Consider the following 23,013-nt stretch of genomic DNA (forward strand, 5'->3'; position numbering starts at 1 on the left):
ACTTACATTCTTAGAAGACAATCTAACAAAATAGGTAGACTCTTAAGAAAAGAAATCGAAAGTTAATATCCGGTAGAAACGTATGTAAAAATATATATCATTCAAACACTACCGTGTTTGAATATATGGCTATGTGGTGGTTTTAGTCAGTAAGAACTGCTTTAAATTTGTACCGCTCACTCATTTTCCGATCAATGTCAAACAATTATTAGAGTTTATAGATCACCTTACAGTTATATTGTGAAAAAGCTTTCAATTTTCGTTCAGTAAAACAAACGTAATGATGAAATTTCTGGTATTCAAAATCGTAAAAAGACGTAAGGATGTGAGCGACGTTTTTTATGACTGGTTTCACTAGCAACTACGTCGCTTCAACGACTAGTGTTGCTACTACTTCACTGCTGTCGCGAAAAGAGAAGTAACAAGTGAAACAGAGAGAATGAAAGAACGAAAGGGAGATATTTGGAGGGATTTTATTGAAGCAGCCGAGTGCCGTACATTGTTATTACATATGGGTATGTTATGTTTATGAGGCAACAAATAAGACTGAAATTAAACAATGAACAAGTGAGTTTACTCGAATCTCGGAAAAATGATGGATTACAATCGGAAAATGCGAGCATGAAAAGTAACATGGTTAGGATTAAACATGGAAAAGTAATGAACACGTTGATAAAACTGGAAAAGAAAAGGAGAAGATATTTTAGTAAAAATATAATAAATTTATAACTTAAAATATTGCAGCATTCGGATTGTTTTTAATTCAATTTAACATTATATAATCAATTCTTAATGCTGCAATATTTTAAGTAATAAATTTATTGTCTTTTACTAGAATATATTGTCCCTTTTCTATTCCAGTTTTAACAACTATTTTTTTTTTTACTTACTCATCAGAAGAAATAGCAACAATCAATCCAGCATAAGGAATTAAAATATGATAAAACATGATGAGAATCAGAAAATTTGAAAGAGAAGCTGCAGTTACCTTTATATTTTACCATTACGCCATCTTGTTGCTATTTCTTCTGATGAGTTAAGAGCACAATAGATTCACTAATTGATGTCATTATTAAGTGGTTGATTTTGCGCTACGAAACAGACACTGTCAAGAACTGTAAGGATCAATTGATGTAAAAGAATAAAATATAAAATCGTCAACATCATGTATTTTGGAATATAAATTTTTGTCATTTATTCTATATATTGCTCTGTATTCACATTGAGCTTCTTATATAAGGATTGATATATAATAAGAAAAATGTATATATATATATATATATATATATATATATATATATATATATATATATATATGCTAGATTAGAAACTACTTCAAGCCAGGTTTGAAACTCGACCTCATTCACACACACACACACACACACACACACACACACATATATATATATATATATATATATATATATATGATTTTTTTAAATATTCAAACAGTAATAAAATAAAGCAGGCCGTATATTGAAAAATTCTATGTCAAGCGATTATTAATGTCAAATTCCAGCTTGATTTCCTCTGGTAATTTTATCTGCTTTTATAATCTGAGCTTTTAAAAGGAAAAACTGAAACGATAAAATTTCTTTTGAAGTTTAATTTTTTACGTTTTCCATTGCGAATTGCTTTTTGTTTATTTGTGTCTTTTGTTTTTTTTTTGTTTGTTGTTTTTTTTGTTGTTTTTTTATTGCTTTTCTTCATCGAAAATAGTGTTTTATTGCATCCCTATATTGTTTTTTGGGGTGTATTCCAATGTGAAACTCACATGGAATTCAACGATCTGTTTTCCGTGGGAATAATATTTCCGAAATTTCTAAACATTCCGACATGAACTGCTCATTTTAGACAAAAAGAAAATGAATACACTCACCACTCACAAAGATATAACCCCATTTCTCTCCAAGTAGAAAAAGAATAGTTTTGTAATACAATTTAGGAGTTCTCTTTTGTATGTGAACTGATTTTGGTAAAAGGATGGCAATGCAATTATTAGGTTTTCATTTATTTATGCTAGTTACTTTTATTTATTTAAGATGCAATATTTTGAAGGCAGACCACGCAAATAGCATTCGACTGAAACTACACATATAGGCATATTTTTTTTTACACAGTGATCACCACTTATCAAGGCCCGGAAGCCACTCAGGGATAAGGGTTATTGCAAGTACATTACGTTAGTGTGGAGATTTGATGAAGTGTTTACTTAAGGGGGCGGTTCATTAGGAATTTGTTAACATTGGACTTGAAGACATCCAAGTTGTAGTCCGGTGGGAAGCAGGCAGACGGAACAGAGTTCCACAGGCGTGCAGTTCTAAGAAAGAAGCTTTGTTCATGGAATCCACGTTTTGATTTAGGCACAGATATAGAGCGGGGGAAATTTTTCACAGTGGATTCGGCTAGATGGGTGTTTTTCGTGAAAGATTGGCGAGGCGGTACCAGAGATTTCAGATATAATAAAGAATACTGTCTCGCTGATTCGATGATTTCTTCTAATTGAACCTTGAACTAAAATGGGAAATATACCCCATCTTTAAGGAAAAAACTTCAACAGTATACATTTAGTTTAAACAGAAAATATATGTATCTTTGACATGCCTTCGATAAGTTTCTAGTCTTTTTTCGTATGGGCACTTTTAGTGATAGTGCACACATGAAACACTAATCCCCTACAAAGTAATCTAGTCTGGAAGTAATGCACTTATTGTACCGTTCCAACAACTTCTGGAAGGATCCACGAGACTCCTCATGTGTGCGTGCGTAAATGACCCTCGTCACAGCCTCTTTCACTTCAATAATTTTTCTTGAGCTTAGTGAACAACTAAAAGTCACAGGGAGCAAGGTCTGGTGTATAGGAGAGTGAGGTATTGTCTTAATATTCATCTTAGTCAAATAGTCTGTGATTAACTCTAGTGTTCTGATTTCCTTACTCCTCTCACACCTTCCTGCCTTCTTTGAATCTCTTTTGTCAGTCGAAAACTGATGCTCGGTCTATGCAAGATGGTCCAAAAGCAGCCTGAAGCATTTCATAGGTTTCTGTAAGATATTTTCTAAGTTTAAAACAAAATGATATTGCATATCTTTCTTGAAAATGTCCTCCCGTTCAGATTTCATTTTTGAAATTCATCAGCTGTGAAAATCAGGCTTTAGAAGGATGTATTCTAGTTCCTACTGTAGCTCTTTTTTTAATCTGAAACCATAAAAATTGGTCAGTCATCTCATAAGATGCATAGCAACAATATACTGAATTTTCAAGAGTTTATGACAAATTCAAGTGCCTGTACAAAAAAAAGTGTTGAAACTTATTGCAGGCAATTCGTGTATATATATATATATATATATATATATATATATATATATATATATATATATATATATATATATATATATTCTCTTTTCTTCTATCTATTCCTTTTCTTCTATTCTATCTTCTTCTATATCTATTCTTCTTCTATATCTATTCTTCTTCTATTCTATCTTCTTCTTCTATCTTCTATCTTCTATCTATCTATCTTCTATTCTATATAAATAAAATGAACTCACTTTTTCCCGTGTAGTTTGACCTTAATAATGTTAAAAATAAAGACATTACATGCAAATGTAATGCGCACAAACTACAGCGCAGGATCCGAGGAGTGCTATAGGCCTATTAACCTTACACTTACTCGATAACCGTACATTCCTATATTTTCCCGGTGAGAGTTCACTGCCAAAATCGGTAACATTCAATGGAAGTTGCAACATCTTTTCTCTCTATTAGATTCCTCCTTTTTCCGCTGCCATTTACACCGCATCGGATGCGTTCACAATGAACAGTACGAGGAAACACAGGTTTGGAATCTTACAAGGTTATTTATGCCGTTTTTTGTTGTTGTTGTTGTTGTTGTTGTTGTTTTTCTTATCTTCTTTCCCTGATTTATGCTTTCTGTTTTCAAAATAAAATAAAATAAAAAAAATATAAAAAGAAAATGCGATTATTGTTATTGTTTACTTTTTGCCTTTTCTTTTAGTTAGTGTAAGACGCAAACTGCGAGACTAACCAGTTCTTATTTCCGGTTTTAACGACTCTAACCTTTAAATATAGCTATACCTTTATTTATTATTGCTTGCAGTTAAACATTTATTTTTACATAAAGATTAATTCTTTACTGTTTATTATTACAACTCAATAATATCATGAATTCATTTGCATTACACTTTAATTAAAATTAAAACAAATAAATTCATTTAGAATTCGAGAAAACAAAAACATTCATTTAGAATCCGCTCAATGTGGAATTGATATTTGACCTAATTCACTTTTTAGTTAATTCATCATGTTTTTTTCGTTTTTTTTTTTTTGTTTTGTTTTTTTTTTGCGCTTTCGCCTCAATGATTCGAGTTCGAGCTCCCCCCCCCTCAAACTTTTTGTGATTTTTCAAACACCCGGGCATCGCCAGTCCGTTCGTATTGCATCACGTTCATTTTTTAATTTTTTTTTTCAAGATTTTTTGTTGATAGTTTTAATATTTAAACAGGGTTATTATTTCGCTTTGTTTTATTTTACCCTTCCAACCACACACGCATCTAAGAACCCGGGCAACGCCGGTCACCCACCGCTAGTATATATATATATATATATATATATATATATATATATATATATATATATATATATATATATATATATATATATATGTACTAGCATTTCAACCCGGCGTTGTCCAGCGTTTGGGGGTGTAATGTTGAGCAAAAAAAAAACGGTAATTTTCTTTAACTTTGACACCTATTATGACCCCTTAAAAATTTATTGTTTTCTGCTCAAATCAAGTTATTAAGTTAGATCCATGTCCAAGAAACCTATATCTAATATTTCAAGTGTTTATAACCAAAATTTTCCGAGGAGGTTGGTAGAGTTCTCAAAGGTGAAATCATTGAACTCTGATCCCTTAAGAGCTAAATTTTTCGCCGAAAAACGATTACAAATATTTCCAATAACCTCAGTACCCTGTATATCAAATTTTGAGTCTGTAGACTTAAAATTGACAGAGTTATTGCGTAGGAAAATCTACACAGACACACACAGACACGTTCACTTTTATGTATATATCTTTATATTAATATATATATTTATATATATTTATATATATATATATATCTTCTGGCGATGAGCATTTAGTTTCGCTATGCTAATAAGATGGTATTAGTACCATTAAACCGAGCGACCTTTTGTGCTCCATAATTAATGTTTCTACATAGGCACAACTATCCTTAGTACACTTTTGCCTGGAATTAAATGACGCATCTCTGTTTCTGACGCACGTTCATGACAGGCGTTGCTTTCTTAGACTATTACACCGTCATGTTTGCAACAGGAAGATAACATGTTTAGGTCATGAATGCATTTGTTAAGTAATCATAGCAATGCAACTTGCAATCCATCTCATCCATTCGGGTGCAATAAAATAAGGAAGCATTATTTTTATAGGGTCATATTGACATACCAGTTCTGGTTAGATTATTGAAGTTAATCGACGTCCAGTCCTGCCAGTACTTAAATAAGTGACCATTTCGGAATAGCATATGTGTTCTCCGCTCTGGATTCTTCCTGCCACTGGAATCAAGCAGTACCAACTCAGGAGAGAATTGATTGGAGATTGTCCAACCATTGCCTGATATTTACACATCCAAGCACCCTTACAGATGATAGTCTTTCGAAACTAACTGAACCGATTATATATATATATATATATATATATATATATATATATATATATATATATATATATATTCTGTATATTTAGGCGGCATTTTCTCATTTAGGCAAATATTATTGAATAGCACGGAATTATTCTGTTTTACAATTTTCCTTTTTATCTTCTCCAATCTCCGAATAGTCCTTTTTGTGTTTTTCTCGAAATTGTATATGTTGTATCCATAATCGCGAGCGCTTTCGACAGAAGTACTTCTATCATCCTCGGGCATATTGTAGAAATAAATGTAGGGATTGTTTTTTAATTTACTTATATGTTTTTCCTAGTACAGTGGTAATTTGTTACAACTTAAGTGGGCGAATTTTTTTTTCTTTTTTTTTTAGATATATTACACATATTTATATATGCAAACACATATATACATTATTAAACATTTATCCCAAACATTTCAAAATGTTCCGGCTGCACTCATATTATTTATTTGAGGCTTCTTTGTTTTAATGTACAATGCTTCGAGTATTCTTAGCCTATTTACATTTCTCTCACTCTGCAATACGCTTGTATTTTCTACCATAATTCTTCGAAATTTCGAATGTTGGCAGCCATGTCCCTTCAAATGTTGTGATATGGAGCTAGAGTCAGAGAGGTAGAGAGTCATATATATATATATATTTAAAATGGCGTAAAGGTATATGCAGCTTCTCTTCCAATTTTCGGAGTTTAATCATGTCAAATCACACTTCATTTCCTTTTGACGGATTGATTGTTGCTATTTCTTCTGATGAGTTAACGGCAAAATAGATTCACTGATTGATATAATAATTAAGTGGCTGATTTTGCGCTACGAAACAGATACTGTCAAGAATTGGAAAAGTCAACTGCATTAAAGGAATAAATTATAAGATGGTCAACATCATGACGTTTGGAATATATTTTTTGTCATTTATTTTCTCTCTCTCTCTCCCTCTCTCTCTCTCTCTCTCTCTCTCTCTCTCTCTCTCTGTATATATATATATATATATATATATATATATATACAAAGAACTAAGCTTAGAGTTAAGAACTTTAACATTGCTTTGCGCCAGTCATGCCACATTTTCTCCCCCCCAAAAAATTTGAAAATGGTCTTGAAGCTTTTTAATTTTTGTATTTTAATTTTTCTCGCCTGATGAGATCAAATATGATTAAAACGGTCTGCACATCGCAGCAAGATTTGACTGTATTTATATGTTCTCTCTTTGATTGAGCACTATCAACGATCCTTGTTGAAATTAAATTATTCTTAATTTTGGGATATCTTTCTACCTGGAATATATATATATATATATATATATATATATATATATATATATATATATATAATAGGGTTACCCGGCATTGCCTAGGCCAAAATTTTAACGCATTTCTATTAAAACCTGTATCGCTTTACCTCTCTCTATTCATTTCTTTATCTTTCTCTCTTTCCCCATTTCCGGTTTTCTCCCTTCTCTCTTTCCTCTTCACCCAGTCCATTCCTCTCCTCGGACACACAGACACATGCAGAAAGACAACTGAAAGAGAACTTGAATGCCTACTAGACACTATCCTAGGGTATTTCTGTACATGGGGTTTGTCAGGAAAACTTGGCAAGAGGAATACGTTTCTTTACAGGTAAACCCTGACTAAATATTCAAACTCACATAATATTCGCAGCCCAAATAAGATCTTTTTCATATGGATAAACTCAAACTTCTCCATGTGATGTTTGCTAAAGTAATCGCATGATGCAGGATACACTACCAGAATAGATGAATTCTAGCTCTGCTATCCAATAAAATCAAGAGATTGCAAGGATATGCTATAACATATTTAAATAGTCAATCGTGTTCAGGTAAATTATGCTCTCAACTTCTTTGCTAACTAAATATTTGAGAGGTAAAAGAGAAATTTAATAGAATATTTGATACCTATGCATCCCTTATAGAGATTAAATGTTAGCCCCAGGAAGGTGAACCCTCGATTTCTGATAATTTTTACAGTAGTAACATAAAACAACTCTTATGAATAAGTCGTCTTAAGGGAAGTAATTCCTTGACAAAATAATCAGAATTAGTTCCCTTTAGTACAGAAAATGACTGATAAACCGACACTTCCGACGAAATCTTTGCCAGTTTAGTGTCGAAGAATGAATACTTTTTTTCTCTGTTTTATATACTATTCAGCCAATACACTGCTGATTTAGAATACACTAACTTTGTAAATGTTTATTTTGTAGTTTTTTAGTTTTATTTGGAAATGGTAGCTTCCATCAGTCTTGACAGACTATGGATACCCACTGTAGGCGTGGCTACTCAATCAAATTTTGTGGTAAGAGTTGTGCGATTCCCAACTACGCTTCTTCTGAGTCGGCATTTTAAAATACCAGTGGCAAGTGGTATTTCAGGGCGAGAGGAAACACTGTTGAGATAAGCGGAGAGCGCAGATAGTGCCTAGACTTCCCAAATGATCGCCCATCTGGTACTAGCCAAGCTCAACGTTGCTCAACTTTAGTGATCTGATGAGACCCAGTGTGTCAATGTGATTTTGTCGTATATACTTGGACATACACGCAACGTGTTTAGTCAATATATATACTTGGACATACATATACATATATAGGTCCTTTATGCAATAAATATAGTACTATTTGACTGCATCTATTAATCATACTCCGACTCGGTCCATCCATCCTCAGTTTGAAATAGCATTACGTTCCTAAATCTGTTGATATGTAATGTACGCATCACTAATAAAAATCTCTTATTTCCGCTCTCTTCACCCTGCAGTTCCAATTATATCTTATTGCAAAACAACCCTAACCCTAACTTTCTCTTTAGATTCTACGTCTTAGAAAGAAGATCTTTCTGCTGACGGGCGAACATGTTTGTGAACAATTATTTTATTTATTTATTTATTGCCCATGTGATTAGCTTGTTTAAATTACTTTTTTCTTCGACCAAATGGACTTTCTGCGCTTATCTTACGCCCGTAGCAGACCAACTAAAGACAACCCAGTCTGTAACAATGAGTCCGCCGAGGCAGATTCCTTTCTTATCTCGTGTGTCTTCTCTCGTTTAATTCTTGGCGCATATTAGAAATGTAAAAATCTGACAGCTGCTTGATGTCAGATACTGTATCCAAGATGAACTCCAACAATTTTGCAGACGTCGTAATTATCGGATCGTATTTCCTCTTATATGATGAAGCCAGCTGAGAGAATTTAAGAAAAAGATTAAAACTTTATTGGAATTATGGCTCTTGGTGTTGATTAGGATTTAATATGTCCATCTTTGAAAAAGAACTCTAAGTATTCAATCATTAATTAAAGATCAGAAGATGTATCCTTGAGCCAAACTTGTTTTAATTATAAATTCTTATAAAATGATTGATTCCTGTTCGTTTGAAAATGCTCCATATTAAAAACTAGCCGAGTCAAACAGAAAGTCGGGTACACTTGAAATTATCTTACCACCAACACTTACCCTGTGAACTCGGAGTATGGGAAATCTCCATATGCACAAAACAAAATCACTAAAAAAACAAAAATACCCTAAGGGTAAGGATAATGAGTAAACGTTGGATAAAATGATGGTTAAAATTATTACGAACTTGCCAGGATTTGAACCTGGAATCTTCTGATCCGTAGTCAGACGCGTTATCCATTGCGCCACAAGCCCTATCTGTACACCGAAAGATGTCACCGCGACTGTATACAGATAGTGCTAAATTCTGTTGACATGGGCAGGTAACTTTTTCGACAAAAACGAAACGGACCAAACCCCCTTATGTATTTAGATCGAGACAATCTAGAGACTCACACCTTTCAGGGGAAAAAAAGGAATTTTTCAATTCGGTGCATCCCTTCGAAAATTTCATATATATATATATATATATATATATATATATATATATATATATATATATATATATATATATATACACACACACACACACACATAAATAAATAAACATTTAGAATTTTATTAATTGTATAGATATCGATACTGGTGCTAAAAATTAATGAAAACACCTCCCGACCTATGAGACTCTATTAGAAGACTAAAAAGATAAAAGAAATTAATTTTTAAAAATACCCAACATTAATGAAATTGTCTTTTTTAGCAGGTAGCTGCGACGTTGCTGGGGATCGAATGATAATCAACGAATGTTCCACAGAATACTTTTATTGTAATCGAAATCGGTTAAATTGGTCATGTTTAAATAAAATCGGTTGCTTGCTTGCTCAAGTTGGGGACCAACTGTAATGCATCGGTAGGAAGCTTCAGGTGCCTTCCCGTAGTGAATTAGTCCACCATACATTGTATTCTAAATTGCATTGTAAGTAACCTACGGTTTATTTTATTAAATTAGTTTTATATGATGGCTTGAATTCAAGTGTAAAATTCAAAAATCAAGTATCATGGTTCAATTTTGCCTTAAACAGAATTTTTTAATTCGAATACACCTTTATCTTATCAAAGAACCTACTGTCGATTTTATAAAAAAATATTTTTTATATAATGGCTTGAATTAAAGTTTTAAATGCAAAAGTCATATGTAATCAGTTTTTTAAAATAGTCACCTATATAGGAGTCTATTCGTGACCAGACGCACACACACACACACACACACACACACACACACACAGGCGTTCAGCTTTATATTATAGATATAATGGCTTGAATTAAAGTTTTAAATGCAAAAGTCAAGTATCAGGGTTCAATTGTGTTCTAAAGAGAATCATTGATTTTGAACGCGCCCCTTTCTTATTAAAAAACCTACTGTTGATTTTATACGCCGGTTTCTTCTGCTTATGCGGTGATAAAACTTACCGAATGCACTTCGATGGTAGCTTTTTAAGGTGTTAATTTGGTTCATAATCGGTCTGAGCCTTCTTTAATCGGATTTTTTTTTATTCATTAACATTTTTCATATTTATAAGAGGTATTCTGATGCGAAACCTATTTAAGAACACTCCCAGACACATGCATTATATAAGCGTGAAATTTCTAGAAAATCATCCCAGCCATTTCGGAGCCCATAGAGAGCGAACTTACACACCGACAAAGCGCCTTTAATACATAAGCACAAATTATAGACGGGAATAGACCAATAATGGATTTTTAGATTAGGCTCAAGAGCAGCGGGTTTTCTAATTTTTATATGATTCAGTATCGGCAAGATATTGGATTGCAACACGGCTTCGTGGTGTCAAGTTGTCGGATTGCCACACGGCTCAGTAGCAATGAGTTTTGAGACTACCATATGGATTAGCATCTAGCGAGTGCCACACGGCTCAGCGAGTTTTCAGATAGACACACGGCTCAGTTATGGTTAGTTTGCCACGTGACTCATTAAAAACGAAGATTTTGATTGTCACATTGCTCAGTAACATCGAGTTTTCGAATTGTCCCACGGCTCAGCAGAGGCAACATTTCGAATTGCCACATTCTCAGTAGCGGTTATCTGTTGGAAGAAAAAGCAAAACACTACAAGGTGGAACAATTAAAGTGTCTCTCTCAAGAAAACAACGCTACAGCTTTATTTAAAAACTTTATTGAAAAAAATCAGATCAGGTAACTTGATTATGTAATAGAGCTGACATCTATTCAATGCAACCGCCTTCAGCCTCGATCACCTCCTCGATATGGGATCGGAACTGGGAGCATTTCCACACATATGACCAAACGACGTAGACCAGCGGGCCCAGGTCGAGTGAGGAAGCGGCCACCTGATTGCATCAGATTATCATCACTCTCTTCAGCAAATCCAATTACACTTTGGTGTTGACTTTCCAACCGACTTCGAAGACGTGAGGTGGCATGATGTGGCCCTCAATTTAAATCATACCAAAGGCCATAACCGTGGCCGGAAACTTTGATTTCTGTCACCCTGGACACGTCCTCAAGCGTTGACCTGTCTGGATTTGCATTTTAAGGGTGTTGGCAATGGTCCTGTTGTCATAACTTGGATCAGTAGGGAGCATGAGTTGTACAGTGGTGCATCTCCAATATCGCTCGTTGAACATTGTGTCACTTTCAGACATGACAGGAGGCTTCTATCGCTCTTGGGATTTGTACACAACTTGCTAAGTAGTAGACGGTCCACAAAAAAACAAAATGAAAAGGAAACCCATTTTCATCAACTGGAATCAGATCGTCTCTTCTCGGGTGGAAATCTTATCGTTCCATCCGGTAAATATCAATAAATGACACCTTAAATTAATTTTTTAAAATATTTTTAAAAAAATAATAAGATTAAAAAATCTGTCATCACAAAATGAGACTTGATTCCCTAACTCGTCTCCACTTGTGCCATAGATGTACCTTATTGATCTTATTCCGAATTGTTCGTCTTCCTAGCAACATTATTTTTTTTTTATACATTTTACCATATTGTTTCCTTGCCTCCTTCTCAAAATATAACAGCAAATTAACTGTTTATTTTTAATCTGCCGATTCGATTTTCAATTAAAACAAACGCAAAAAATCAACATTCACATTTTCTCCCAAAATACTATTTTCCAATCTCGAACAGTTTCGTATAACTAAATCATGCCGTAATTAAGAAAATGAATTAAATAATTAAACTTCTATTTTAGATTCTTAGATTGGCCAGGAGAACTTTATTCTAACGATGTTTACTCGGAGTTTTCTCTTTATGTTAAGAGAAATTAAACACTCTCTGGATCAGCGGTTTCCTTTGCCTTTTTCTTTTATCATCTAATGAATAGAATTGTTTTACCATTGATTCAAGTCTTTATATCTAACCGCACTGATGAGCTGTGAAACAGCGAAACAGTACTGTATGTGGATGACTATATATATATATCTGTGTGTGTGTTTATTTTAAGTGTGACCTCTCTCCCACAGAAGAGACGTTGCGAGCCTATCCTTGTTTTATCATTATTTCCATGGCAGGTGCTCGTCTGAACTCCAATCTCTGGTCCCCCTCGCCAATCTTTCACGAAAAACACCCGTCTAGCTTAATCCACTGTGAAAAATTTCCCCCACTCTTTATCTGTGCCTAAATCAAAACGTGGATTCCATGAACAAAGCTTCTTTCTTAGAACTACACGCCTGTGGAACACTGTTCTGACTGCCTGCTTCCCACCTGACTACAACTTGGATGTCTTCAAGTCCAACGTTAACAAATTCCTAATGAATTGCCCCCTTAAGTAAACACTTCATCAAATCTCCACACTAACGTACTGTACTTGCAATAACCTTTATCCCTGCGTGGCTTCCGGGCCTTGATAAGTGGTGACCACCGTGTAAAAAAAAAAAAAAAAAAACACAACACCGAATATTGTAGTTTGTGTTTTTTTTGTTTTTTTTGGAGGGGGGTATCGAGGGCGCTGAAAACAAATATGGTACTTAAACCCGTCGCAAATTTACCGTTTGCATGGTATTAACTCTTGTACACTGGGACTATTTTGCACTAATTCTGATTCGTTTCATCTGGCCATCGATCGTCTCATCAGTTTAGTTAGACAAATAAAACTTCTTTTAAAGTTCACTCAAAATTTTACAATTCACTTAACGAATTATTGAGTTAACTTATCTACTTTACTAAGAGGAGTGACCTACGGATAGAGATCGTTGGGTTGGGTTATTTCGCTCTTGGCAGGATTCAAAGTTTACTTTCTACATTTTGGTCAACTGTTTCACGCATGCCCTATGGCAAACTCGCATTATTCCATGTCTTCGGAAAATAACGTGACGTCATTATTTTGCTTTACTATTATGCCCTGTTGTGCCTACGCCGTTTGACTCTTTCTTTTGTGATTTGACCTTACATGTCACCCATGTGATGTGTCTACGCCATTTGATCTGCTGCCCTTTGCCTCGAAATATGTCACCCATCTTTGATTCGTTTCTGGGAATGATTCTGTTTTGCATATGTGAGTCATAATCACATGTACTAAGTGTAATCCTTGTCAAATTCCACACGAGCTCACTTACTCGCTATTGACGTCGGGCGCTTCTGGGCTTGACCTTTACTCCTGACATGAAATGGAACACGTATATCAAATCCATTGCAAAGGTCGATGGAAAAATGATTGGATCCTTCTACCGCTCCAGTAGATATCTCACTGCTGATGCAATCCTCTATCTATATAAAAGCTAAGTATGTCCAAGGATGGAGTACTGCTGCCACATATGGGCAGGAGCTGCTAAAAACAGCCTATCGTACCTTGACAGAGTACAAAATAGACTTCGTGGCTAAGTGGGGGGTGCCCTTTTCTCTTCCCTACAACCTCTTTCCCACAGAAGAGACGTTGCGAGCCTGTCTCTGCTTTATCGTTATTTTCATGACAAATGCTCAGCTGAGCTTCAATCTATGGTCCCCCCTCGCCAAACTTTCACGAAAAACACTCGTCTAGTCAAAACCACTATCAATAATTTCTCACACTCTTTATCTGTGCCTAAACATAAACATAGATTCCATGAACAAAGCTTCTTTCTTAGAACTGCACGCCTGTTGAACTCTCTTCCGATTGCCTGCTTTCCAGTTGACTACAATCTGATTGTCTTCAAATCCAATGTAAACAAGTTCTTTACGAACCGTCCCCATAAGTATTCCAATTTACAAAATTCCCACTACTTATGTTTACTACGTTATACTCACATTGACTAATGTATACCCATTAACCCTTATCCTCGAGTGGACTCCGAGCCTTATTACGTGGTGAAAGAAACAAACCGGGAAGCAAAAAAAAGACAGAGTTTTGTAAAGTGTTTGATAAAAAATAACAAGCCATGGAGGCTCATCTTTCTTGCTTCTTTTGCCACGTCTTATTTTATACTTTCTGTTCTTGACACGTATTCATCACCTCTAACTTAACTACCTTCTAATTTCAACCTCAATTTAAGACACCTGTACAATGACAGAAGAATGCTTCTTTTTGCATCCAGACTTACATTTAGATTTGCGTTAAAAGCTGCTTCTGGTTGATTTCTTCCGAGAAAACCAATAGTTTGTTTGATACCAGAGGAATACAATTCAAGGACATTTTTTTCTGTTGACAATATTCTAAATAAGAAGAATCATTTAAGTAACGTCAATTAAAAATAAAAAAGCTATTAATTAAAAAGTATTCCCTAAATGTTCGAAGTATAGAATTGAAATTATTGTTTTATTTTTATTTTTGGATCGATTAAATAATTGTTATTTAAATTATTAACATTTTGATCGGAAATGCAGTGTCATTGATGAAAAATGTTTTTATAGGTATTTATAAGTTATTTATAAGTGATATTAGAAAGGTTCTTATGAAAATTACGGGTTAGTATTTCCAAGAAAGTCGAAATATATCAAGTATTGTGTGTCTAAATATGCGAGTAAAGTTAGGTAATTATTTTTTATTTGTTTAGTATAAACATTTATATGCTGTTATACATAAATTAACATGTATTGTATAAGTGGAATCGCATGAAGGTCTCTAATTATTAGTAACTAGCTGACCGAAACATGCTTATGAATGTGTAGCGACATATTAATGCTATGTACTGTTCATAACTTTATGTGCATATATATATATATATGTATATATATATATATATATATATATATATATATATATATATATATATATATATTAAAAAGTTTAGAGCGGTAGCTCTGGATATATCTAAGGCTTTTGACAGGGTATGGCATGAGGGTCTCCTCAGTAAAATCAGAGCATACGGTATCACTGGTAGAATACTTAACATAATGAAATCCTTCTTAGATAAGAGAAAAATCCAGGTTGTCCTCGACGGTCGTACATCTAAACAATATGATATAAATGCGGGGGTGCCCCAGGGTTCTATCCTTGGACCTCTACTGTTCCTGATATTCATAAATGACCTCCCCGACAGCATTGCCTCTGAGATGGGTATATATGCTGATGACACTACACTCTATGGCAGGCACGACAGGAAGGCGAATGAACACATTTCTAAAGAAATGACAGAAACACTAGAGGAAGACCTCCAATCTGTAGTGGAATGGGGACAAAAGTGGTTGGTCGCGTTCAATGCTGCCAAGACTAAACTAGTTTCATTCAATAATTACAAGAAACCCTCTCTACCACCCATAGCAATGGCCAACGACTCTTTATCTGAGAGTCCATCTTTCAAACTCCTTGGCCTAACGTTCACAGGAAACATGAGTTGGAACAATTACATTGAAGGCATTGCCAGGGCCGCTGCAAGAAAGGTGGGTTCTCTCTACCGTGCTAGAAAACTACTAACACCCGAAAGTATCCTGTACCTCTATAAGGCCACCATTCGCCCATGTATGGAGTATTGCTGCCACATCTGGGCTGGTGCATCTGCTACTAGTCTCTCGCTCCTTGACAAGGTTCAAAAGAGAGTCGCAAACCTGATAGACCCTGAACTGGCATCTAAGCTCCAGCCTCTGTCCCATCGACGAAATGTTGCATCCCTCTGCCTTTTCTACAAGTATTTTAGTGGTGAATGCTCTGACGAACTGCAATCACTTGTGCCCCCACGACGTGAGCACATTCGACAAACCCGACAGGCTGCTAAATCCCACCCCCACACTGTAGAGATCCCTAGATGTAAAAGATCCTTTTACTCCAATAGTTTCTTCCCCAGAACCGCTAGACTCTGGAATTCCATTCCAGGTCCCTGCTTCCCCAACAGTACTGACGTGCAGAAGTTCAAGTGTAACGTGAACCGACACCTTGCTGCCCAAATCCCTACATAGTACCCCAGTAGTTGTTGCCCCTGATAGAAGCCCCCTACACCAAAGTGGCAATTTGCCTTGTTTGGGGTGAAAATGTAATAAAAAAAAAAATGTTTAGACCCAAAATTGACGGAGGAGTTTGGTAGAGTTTGCAAAGGTCAACTCTTTCAACTTTGACATCTTGCCAGCCAAATGTATCCCACAAAACTGATTAAAAAGCTTGCTGCGTGTCTGAAAACTCTTTATGTAAAATTTCAAATGTTTAGCCCGAAAATTGGGTAAATAGTTTGCTAGATATATGTTTATCTATCTATCTATCTATCTATCTATATATCTATCAATCTATCTATCTGTCTATCTATCTTTATATATATATATATATATATGTATATATATATATATATATATATATATGTATATATATATATATATAGTTTTGGACGTTTTCTTAACCTTGAAAATTACATATATATATATATATATATATATATATATATATATATATTTATATATATACGAGCAAACAGTTAATAAAGCATATTAAAAAACACTTTTAAATGAGTTTTAAAAAATATTTAATCTGAAAAGGAAACACTAGATAAGTGGATAGTCCTTAATCAACGGAGTTTCGAAGAAATACTTTCCTTCTCATCAGAGGGTAGAAATTAGCAAAATGAGGGATCGGATTTTGCATGCAAAAGTATTTGATGAAACAACGAGTAAGTCAAATATCTTACTTGAAAACAAAAAAAGTGAAGCAGGGGAATATGGTGAAGAAAAAGGTGATTGCACATGAATGGATAGTCTGGTGGAAGATAAATAATATTTTATTTTATTTTATATATATATATATATATATATGTTTGTGTGTGTGTCAGCGAGAGAGAGAGAGAGAGAGAGAGAGAGAAAGAGAGAGATATTTATATGAAATAATATACTTTTATTTAATGTTATTTGATATTTTAAAATCTTTCAGATGAAAGAAGCAACGCAAGTCTTCAAAAATATATTGTTAAAATCGCAAACCAATTTCAATCTAATCTTTCACTGTTGAAACGTATTAAAAATACTTTTTCTTTTTAATTATCGTTTTCTGTTTCTCTTTAAACGGTTTCAATTGAAACGAAAAACAAGGTAAAAGACACTACTCAAAATAGAACGATGAATAAATCGTTCTCATCTTACCAATAAGTCTGAAACTATTTTGACAAATGAATTTCTTTAAGACTATTCACCAACGATGCACTAGTGAATTCAAGTACTTTCTCATAAATAAAACGGAAGTACCCAGTGGTGATATTCTCATTTGGAATTTCCATGGGAAAGTTGCTTCCCAATAATGTTTCTTCTGTGTAAGAGATTGGGTGATATTGTCCGGGAACCAACACACATTGTGTGCAGTTTCAGTTGCAAAAGAGACCAAAGCAAGAAATAGGAAATAACTCCAACTCGTTTGTTTTTTGTAGCAACAACGTTTATTTCCTCATTCTCTCTGTGACGTCTCTCATGTGATCGTTTTCTCGAGCACCCTTCACGCTTCGCACGTCTTTACAGTCTCTTTTTCCTTACTGGTGACATCAATTCTGCATACATTTACATGCGCGCTATGTTATAATTGTCATAAGAGGATCTTCTCGATAGTTACAAAGTATGATTATCGCCATCAAATATAAACACTTATATCGAATATTTATGGAGATAGACGTACCAGATAAATTGTGCTGTAATAAAATCGTAACTTTCCTGGCAAGCATGTGTGCGTGCTTTACAGAGTGTGTCGTGTAACAATAGAAAAAAAAAGATAAAAAGGCTAAAATTACGACAGTTGGTTTTATGGTTGACGGTCACATGAGCGACTCAGACTGTCGCTGTTTCTATGCAAATGAGACAGGTAAATAAAAACGGGCGTGAAGCGAACATGTGACGCGTTGGAAGAAGGCGTGCTACGTACTAAGTCAGTTTGATAGAGTGACCAGTTTTGGAGTTTGAGGTTTTGACAACAGAGTATCAAGTTGTGGAGTAGGAAGTTTTCCAACAGAGTATCGGGTCTTGAAGTTGGAAGATTTGACAACAGAGTGTCGAGTTGTGGAGTTGAAAGTTTTGACAGCATTGTGTCGAATTGATCCAAGAAATTGTTTGTTCAACCATAATGCACAACAAACAAAAACATAGAAACGACAGTTTACAAGTGATTATAAATTATTACTGACAGCCGCAGAAAACAATCTGTAAAAAACAAATATATATATATATGTATATATATTATATATATATATATATATATATATATATATATATATATATATACTAGCAATCGGTGCCCGGCGTTGCCCAGGTGTTTTGAAGTGTATGCTGAGGAAAAAAACAAACGGTCAATTTTTTTAAACTTTGACCCCTATTATGACCTCTTAACATTTATTGTTTAGGGATCAAGTAAAGTTAATAAGTTAGATCCATGTCCAAGGAATCTATATATAAAATATCACGTCTTCAGACCTTAAATTGTAGGAGGAGTTTGGTAGAGTTCTCAAAGGTCTAATTGTTGAATATTGACCACTTAATCGCCAAATTTATGTCGAAAACCTATCACATCGATTTTCCCAAATCTCAGTACCCTGTATATCAAATTTCGAATCTGTAGGCTTAAAATTGACAGTTTTAGCGTAGGGAAATGCACACAGACGCACAGACACACACAGACACTATCACTTATACATATATATAAACATAAACATCATATATTTAAGGATAATAGTACGCCATATATATAACAAAATACCATTATTTACTGAAGTGAAAGGAAAACCCGGGGGAACTTTACCCAAAAATAAATCTATATTTTTTTGTGTATATTGATAGTCTGGTACTTATACAGTTTAGTGACGACATTAAAAAATGGAAATATTGGAAAAAAATTTTATTGTACGTAACTGTTATAGACTGAAGTTCTCCGAAAAAAAATTTCACTTCATTTGATCAAGTAGTTTTTTTTTTTACAGCGAAAAACAATGATTTATCACGGCTACGTCAACGTGGCCATTTTGGAAATGTTATTGCAGGCCCAGAAATTCCCCAAGGGCAGGTAACTGCCGTACATAGCAGAATACCTCCATTTTAGGCCAATCTAGCCCTTTTTCCCCCCACCAGAATGAGATTTTTGTTTTTGCGAAGACAGATGCCATTTTTGGGGTGTTTTTTTTTCTAATTTGTAACAGAAGTAAATAAACGAAGTTTCGAAGTTATCCATGCGTGTCCAACTGAGCATGTTTCGAAAATAATCTCGTATAAAAATTCTACAATTCTTTGCATTCTTCAATTTCTTTGCATATTCAATAGTATTCTTATTTAAAAAAAAACGCAAAAAATTGCAGATTTAAAAAAAGAAAAGAAAAAAAACGTAAAAAAATTGCAGATGTGTTGTGCGCATCTCAATATGGCGAGAAAAAAAAGGCTAGATTGCGAAATTTGGCCTAAAATGGAGGTATTCTGCTAGGTATATTTCCAAAATGGCCACGTTGACGTAGCCGTGATAAATCATTGTTTTTCGCTGTAAAAAAAAAAAAACTACTTGATCAAATGAAGTGAAATTTTTTTTCGGAGAACTTCAGTCTATAACAGTTACATATAATAAAATTTTTTTTCAATATTTCCATTGTTTAATGTCGTCACTAAACTGTATAAGTATCGATAATCTTATCAACACCCCTTTTTTCTATTTATTTAAAAAGAAAATACATCTTTATACAAATTCCCTATTAGTTTCTTTTTCGGTTCTCTTATACGATGATCATCTTTATTTAACTATTACGTGTAATTATATTCATACAGATATTCTATATGGTTTATATTTGCGTAATATTTGCGTAGAAATGAAGAAAATCAAATTTATTGTGTATTTATCGTGTTGCCATAACAACGTGACGTAGCCAAGGACGGTAGTGGGCGTGAGTGTGTGTGCGTGTGTGCGCGTGTTTTCGTGCTGTATTGTTTGTAGTAGTAGTAGTAGTAGTACTAATAATCTGTCCAGCGTTTGCTTTCTTGTTTTGTGAATGGCGGACGTTGAGTCGGAGGTTGGATTGTGAAGTTTCGTATTTTTGTAATTTGTAAATGGCAAGTTAGAAAAAAATTAAACCCTTCCAAGATGGACAATAAATAAGACCAAAATATTTTATGGTAAAGTTAAGAGCATAAGAACTATACTTTTTTAGGAGATGTGATTATTGGATTAACCAATCAGAAATCGTCTGTGGCACACACATCTCTGTTTATATATATATATATATATATATATATATATATATATATATATATATATAGTAAGTTATAAAATATATACTGTGATTAAGCTACACTGAATATTCCGCGTTTCATCCACTCTAGGACTCTTCAGGCTTATGCGTGAATTTTGTTTATTGTTTATTCTATATATGTGAATTTTGTGTTTGTCTGTCGTTTTTATATACGCACCTTCTATTGAGATTTTAGTTAGCCAATCAGCTTTCTAGTATCCACCTCGCCCTTCCAATCAGCCAATGAACATGCACTTACTGGACAAAGGCCTATTTGACCTCTGGTAGACCTGTTCCTTTTCAGGTGCTCTATTTAGCCTGGATATCTAGTTTCTTGACCTGTTTTAAATCTAGGTTAGTTTTGGGTTTTTTTTATGTTAATTAATATATATGTACATATATATATATATATGTGTGTGTGTGTGTGTGTGTGTGTGTGTGTGTGTGTGTGTGTGTGTGTGTGTGTGTGTGTGTGACAGTTTATGTATATTCCTGGTTATTTAATTTTTTTCTATTGTTTTTGTTAGTTTTAAAATTATTTTGTATCGCCATCCTAGAGTAAATTTTATCCTGTGAACATAGTTGTTCGCTATTTCTCTTCTACAGTTTAATAGATATTGGGGTTCTTTAAAGTACAGGATAGCAAATTTTTCACGAAAGCATAAACTACATGAGTGGATGAAACGCGGAATATTCAGTGTAGCTTAATGGCCATATATATTTTATAACTAACTAGCTCTACCTACGTATTGAGCACTTTGAAGTAAATACTTACAGTTTACGCATAAATTTATACTTTCGTATATTAATTTTGTGAGTAAATGAAGTAATTATATATGTATGCATATATATATTTATATATATATTTATAGATATATATATATAACCTGTTTATTATACACACATTATTGGTTACATATGTGCATACATGTTTCAGTGGAGTCCCAATTAAGGGACAACGACTCATCAGACCAGGGAAGGGAATCAATTTTGAAGTGGTTCTCAAAATTACATTGGTTTTTATATATGAGTGCGGTGTACATTCTGGAGAAAATTGAAGTGCATACTTTGTGAATGTAAGCAGTATGTTTTTTTTAGGGGTGTGGAGATGGGAAATGAGTGCCGTTTCCCTTGTTTAAGCTGCGATTAGTTGGGAGGCGTTTGATGATTCTTTTAGCTTAGTGGCTATTTATTGCCCTTGATTTTAAATGTCCTAGATATTTATTTTTTTATGGTTGTATATCCTTTACTGGTAGCAACTTTAATTTCTTTTGACAAGTGTTATTTTTATTTATTTATATTTATTTATATTTATTTATTTATTATTTATTTAATAATAATATATGCATATATATATATATTATTGTTATTATTGTTATTATTATTATTATTATTATCATTATTATTATTATTGACTCAGTACTGTATACATTATCTTTTATTTGTCACTAACGGGGAGAATCCGGCGTTACCCGGGTGTTTTAAGGTTTGTGTGTGTGCTCGGGCGGGGGGGGGGTAATAAAAACATAAGAATAAGCGCAGTAAATAGTTTTAAATATTAAATTATTAAATATTTTTATTTGTTTAAATATTATATATTAAAAAAAAATGTTAAAACTTACAAAAATCGAAAAACACAAAAAAAAACTAACGTAAGGCAAACGAACGATGTTAAATGTAAAAATCGGAAAAACAAAAAAAAAAAAAAAATGAAAACGCGAATATTGAACGTAAAAATGGCTTAAATAACCCTATTTCAATATTAAAATTTTAAAAATCAAAAAAGGAAAAATGACACCTCACACCACGATTCGAACTTACAACCTTTAGATAACGACGCGGACCTCTAATCAAGTGAGCTTAGATTCCGTTGGTGAAATTGAATCGGTTTTTTAAATATTTAAACTAAATCATCTTCCGGCGTCATTTGCGCAAGCACAGAAGCGAACTTCTTATGAGAGGACTGTTTTTGCTACACCCTCACTGTAAAAAAAACTGATGATTTTAGGGTGGTACCCGGCGTTTCCCGGGTGTTTGGAGGTGTGTGTGTGTGTGGGGGGGTTAAAGAACTTCTTAAAAATCGGAAAAACCCAAACAAAAAAAACAGCCAACGAATGAAAAACTTCTTTTAAAAAATCGGAAAAACAAAACCCCTCCCCAAAAAATGACGGCGTTTCCCGGGTGTTTGGAAGTGTGTTGTAGGGGAGGGAGCAAAGAATCAGCGAATAAATAATAAAAAACAAGTTCGGAAAAAAAAAAAAAATCAAACCGCGAACGGACGTATAACTTCTTTAAAACAATCGGATAAACAA

The 23,013-nt window shown here is 34.0% G+C and overlaps 1 non-coding gene across 1 annotated transcript; it reads right to left on the reverse strand.

Annotated features, from left to right (window-relative positions):
- Positions 1-9,321: 9,321 nt before the first annotated feature.
- Positions 9,322-9,394, reverse strand: Trnar-acg (transfer RNA arginine (anticodon ACG)). The gene has a single exon. It is a non-coding gene; the product is annotated as a tRNA-Arg (tRNA).
- Between the last annotated feature and the right edge of the window lie 13,619 nt (positions 9,395-23,013).

Source organism: Euprymna scolopes, chromosome 12 (assembly GCF_053919585.1).
Source record: "Euprymna scolopes isolate OS-2025 chromosome 12, ASM5391958v1, whole genome shotgun sequence".
Taxonomy (NCBI): Eukaryota; Metazoa; Mollusca; class Cephalopoda; order Sepiida; family Sepiolidae; genus Euprymna; species Euprymna scolopes.